This window comes from Erpetoichthys calabaricus, chromosome 1 (genome assembly GCF_900747795.2).
Source record: "Erpetoichthys calabaricus chromosome 1, fErpCal1.3, whole genome shotgun sequence".
NCBI lineage: Eukaryota > Metazoa > Chordata > Cladistia > Polypteriformes > Polypteridae > Erpetoichthys > Erpetoichthys calabaricus.
In genome coordinates this window covers 253,898,406-253,903,579 of record NC_041394.2, presented here as the reverse complement: position 1 = coordinate 253,903,579, position 5,174 = coordinate 253,898,406, and the positions used below count along the sequence as shown (strand labels likewise).

General features: G+C 38.5%; 1 long non-coding RNA gene across 2 annotated transcripts; it reads right to left on the bottom strand.

The window, feature by feature from the left end:
* Positions 1-2,603, bottom strand: LOC114661114 (uncharacterized). 2 transcript variants are annotated; one of them, XR_007935666.1, is made up of 3 exons: positions 2,196-2,603; positions 1,561-2,101; positions 1-330 (listed from the first exon to the last, which is right to left on the bottom strand). It is a non-coding gene; the product is annotated as an uncharacterized LOC114661114 (long non-coding RNA). The 2 variants fall into 2 exon arrangements; XR_003717796.2 differs by lacking the exon at positions 1-330 and having other exon boundaries at positions 850-2,101.
* Positions 2,604-5,174: the final 2,571 nt, after the last annotated feature.

Here is a 5,174-nt window from a genome sequence, read left to right as displayed (position 1 = left end):
TAAACTTAACATGAACTTGTTGTCTCTCCCCATTCAAGTGGTACCTTGCTTTATTTCAAAGAGTCAAGACAAACAAATCCACTCGTTTGTTCATCTTTATTTTTACTTATTCCAAGTTAGTATTGTAGTAGTGGTAGTACTGTCACGTGTACGGAGCACACAAAAGTAAATCTTTACCTTCATGTCCCACCAACATGCAACTCTTCTCCACATTCTGGTGACAAGACAAACAAGAATACTTTCAAGAAAACGTTCATTTGAATGAACTGAACCAACGAGTTCGCTCACCTGATGCACTTCTTACTTCTGTCCCCAAATCAGCGGAATTAGCTGAGACAACATGGGATAGAAAAAGTTAGTTAAGGAAATTCATCAAGTCCTAGGACTTTTATACAGGTCTCATACAACAGCAAATTGAGCAGCTTAACTAAAGAAACATTTTTTTAAGATATAAATGACAACATATTTTTTCTACCTGTTAACCAAACTACACCCAGTGTTTAATGTGTGACTCATGTCGTTACAAATTTTGGTTGTCTTCCCAACTCAGTATAAGCGAGTAAATCCTGCAAATGCTCATCTGAACCCACACTGAAAAAGTGACTACATTTTAAAAGTTCACACATGTGAAGACACAGCACTGGGCTGGCTAGGTGTACATTAAATGAGAAATTTAATAATGATACGTTTTGTCGTCCTAGAGTCCTAAGTGACACTATTTTGCCCCTTTTGACACTTTATTATGTAGATGTTTTACCAGAATCCACAAATCACAGAGTTTAGCACTCATATGTTACACTACCTACTCTACCAATGGCCAGGATAGAGTACTAAAACAGGCAGGAGACAGAAAATGACATATTTTCTTTATTTTAATTATAATATGCCCAAAACATCAGGAATAGAATTGAGTGTTGATAAAATAATATTAATATGACCCAGATGATGTGCTACCAGGCAGGATGCGGTCTTATTTTGTTCAGTCTTTTCTCCAGATTAAGCACAGCCTCAGCATGGAGTGGCCGACTACAGCTCTCCTACATTGGTGATGCTTTGTGGGAATACAAAAGAGGTAAGAGACTGAGGGGCAGGGGGGCCTTGTCCTTATACTGCTCAAACATTCTTGACATGCCTCTGGATCAATGCGTGCAACTCCCTTGATTCAAACCTGTCCTCCAGTCTAGGCTTTCTCCCTCTGGGGACAAGCTTGTGTAAACGCATACAAACTTAAAGAATGTAAACTGCCCCAGGTCCACTTTGGTTAACGCACCCATCTCCACCACAGATGGATCAAAAAAATGTTATCTGATCCAGTAAGGTCATAAATGTGCTAAAGCACAACTGGTTACACATCTTTCTTGCTTTTAAACATTTAAACAAGTATAAAGCACATTTTACACATAAAGACATCCAAAATATTTATCAACCTACTGTACAGTATATAGATAGTAGATATTACTTATATAGATAGTAGACATTACATTTTTGTACTCTCCACCATAATGTTTTGACCAGGAAACATTTGTTCAAAAATGAACATAAGAGTGACTTTCAACTTACTGTTGTAGGATGAAAGGCAGTGTTGGCAGGATTTCAAAATTACAGAATAAACCACGAAGCTGTCTTGTACAGTAAGTTGGCCAGTCCAAAGACTGAAACCACTTTGTAGGAAGTCTGCAGTATTTTAAAAAAAGCCTGCATTATTGACATTTTTTCTATAACAGGTTTTAAGCTTGCCAAACAAAAAAATTAGTCACCCCTGGCTAAATCTTCTGTGAAAGCACACAACTCCTCCTTGAGACCGAAGGGCAGCTGCAATTCTGTCTGGTATGGAGACCACCATTTTGTGGATGTAGGTGACATCAATTTTCATCCAGTCTTCCAGCACCAAATCCCACAATTCGGCCAGATGTGTCGCCGGCATTTCACTTTACGTTACGATTTTCAATGGGATTTAAATCTAGAGATTTTGCAGGTGAGTTGACATGCAAGAATGCTTCAGAATATACTTCGAGCCAATCACATCGTAGATAGATATTGCAGCCCTGTTCATGCGATAATGTTGGTCTTCAAAGACTGGATTGGCCATTTTGTGTTCACTCTGAGAAGAAACACAACAGGTAACACTTTGTTCTAAAACTGCTTTTATACAAGCAGAGGGTTTGCAAGGAATCAAGAAAAACTGGGACACTTACAGCAATTGTTTTCTGTCACCATGTGTGTCATATGGTGATGGTCCCTTTCTGTGAGCACCGTCTTTCAATCGCAGCTCTGGTGATGATTTGCAGCTTACTGTGATGTACACCACTGCTGGAAGACCTATTGGACTTTATGCTTTGATGAACCTGCAAAGTCAGCAGCTTCCTGTACTTTACACCCTTTGGCACAGTCCCTTTTTGTCTATAACTGACATCTGTTGGGCAACCAATTTTTCACATGGCACATCACTACTCCTCATCACTCTACAAACCACACAGCACATGACACAGCTATTTGTAGGATGGTATTCATGCTGGGGGGCCCTTACATGACCTTTTCACACCTGGTCAGTTTCTTTGCATCAAGATGTTTTAAACTTCTTCCACTGTGCTATTTCTTCTGTTGTTGTGATGAGGAGACTCTATGTCCCAAAACACTTTGGATGGTATATCCACTATTTTGCTGCCTCTCTGACACACCATTCAAACTTAATGGACAGTTTTTCAGGATTAGCTACTGCTTCTAGAAGGAAGTTCCTGCTGTTACCCTTCAATTTTTGCCACAATTGCCATAATGCACTCAAGGTGTCTATTCTTATCCTCAAGTTTGTGTTGGTGTGCAGGACCAGCATACGGTGTCTGACTTGCTTGAATATTTCTGTGATAAGAGACAGTTCATTGTCTTATTCCTTGAATATATGTCTTGTTCGGATGACCTCCTGACGTTTTACCACTTCTGACTACTGCACACTTTATACACATAGACATGCAGCGTACAGCAGAACCTCATCTTATGCATGGGCTACATACCGGATATTTGAAACCCATTTATAGTGAAATGTGCCTAGGCCATCCCTTACATTTCCTCTTAAAAGTACTAGGGGGCTCTGCCCCCTGCTTGCTTTGCTCGCCCACCCCTGGGTTTGGTTAACCAGATATCCAATTTTAAGAGATTGTTATTTTCATGGGAATTGTTACATAAGCATTATTTTCACTTTTACTTTAAAACTTTAGTAAAAACAATATTTGGAATTAACTTTTCTTCAAGATCGCATTGGATTTTGATTCTGTGTTTGGACTTACATCGTGACAACGCAACTTGCCTGTGAGTGAATATTGTTTCCTTCTCTCTAATAAATAAAATGACTTTTTCGAATGTTTGTCCATGCTTTCTCTTCTTCACTTAGTCATTGATGTGTCATCTAGAACGTATAAAATTATTGTCCTGATAAAATTTATAAGAGTTGAGAGCGCAGGTAGTGTGTCCGACAAAAGCATTCACACGACTGAGGTTAGATGACCGTGGTCTTGTTTGAAAATAGTTGTAAGTAGGGTGTGACTTGAAAGAATCTAATGGCAAAAGTCTCCGTCTCACGGGACTTCATACCGCGCCAACATTTTTGGAATCTTTTAATTCTCGCTGGCAACACGAATTAGACGATCTACAAGTCTCCAACTTAAAGTTTAAATGCAAAGAATATATTCAATCTCTATTCACTGTTCTGTTATTTCACCAAGTAATAATTTACGTTTGCGCTAATGCGATATTTCCTATTCTTTTTTTGTGACTTTCGAATTTTCATACTTCCATTATCTCTAACCTGTGCTGCATGTGTACGACATCAACATTTTTGAATTCTTTATGACGTTCAACTTTGTCATCTACTCTTTGTCCTTTATTTCCAGCCCCAGGCGTGGACTTGTCTCGCGGGACATAAAAGTGTCTCTCCGGCACGTCTCATCTCCTTCCAAGATTTTTTTTTATAATAGAGAGACAACAAACATGCTTTATACACATACAGTACAGTACAGCTTTAAACACAATCCATGTGTGGTGCTACACACAAGGCTACAGAAGAGGAAGACACAGCATGTTGTATAAGTCCAATAGATGGACCAGAGTATTGTTTAAAAAACCACAACTAACCAAACAAGATGAACGAACAGAAAGATGTAGATAGTGAGTGAGTAGCAATGAGGGAGGCCTGCACCTCACAGTCTGGCACCACAGCGGGCGAGATAGAGTGAGAATAAAAGAGACCATTCTTTACATTCCTTATGTTCGGCAGCCAAACTTTTGTAAAGCCAGAATGGAGACAGTTTAAAATTATTGTATGGTGACGTTTCAATTCAATCTTCAATTTACTTTGGTTTAGAACTTGTCACTGAGCTCATACAATGCATTAGGGGCAAATTGTTAAACCACACATCAATGCAGTTTGTGTGTTTATGCATGTAAAAGGTTAAACACACAGTCAAACACAGCGTGTTCCTTATAACTGAGGTCAGGTCAGATGTCAACAGATGAGAGGAAAACAAAAACCACGGTGAGTTAAAACAGACAAAATCACAGTTGTAGTGGCTAATGCCAAATGGCCGCCCACATTCTCCTGAGTACTCTACAGTAGGTTGCATATGCAGAAATATTTTTACATTTTTTTATAATGATTTATTGTTAAAGGTTTGTCTTTTCTGATAGGATACAGAAAGCTGTCTGTTTTTAAGACATTTAGCCCTGCCACTTGTTGTCCTTTTGTTAGGTAAATTACCAAAACCCAAAGTAAGTTAAAGTGAATACCCTTTTCATTTAGATAACTTTTCAGTGTGTTTACCTTTTTTCTTTTGTGTGTCCATCCATAATCAGGTACTAAAACTTCAACTTGTTTTGATGCTCAAAACAGATTGAAGGCCAAATGCCTCTCTCTGCTGTCTGGTCAGAAGGCAAACCGATGTCAAATGATTTTCAGCAAAGTCGTCTCGTTTTTAATGCTGTAACTCAGAAACAAATTCAAAAGTAAGTTCAAATGTGCTCATCTGCTTATGAAAGAAATAACATTATTGTCACATTACTGCATAAGATTATTCAGTATATTACTGCATGTACTGTATAAAGCAGACACTTGTCATTAGACAGGCCCCGAGCTTTGTACACTTTTACAAATGTGATACATTCAAAATAAAATACAAAACAATATG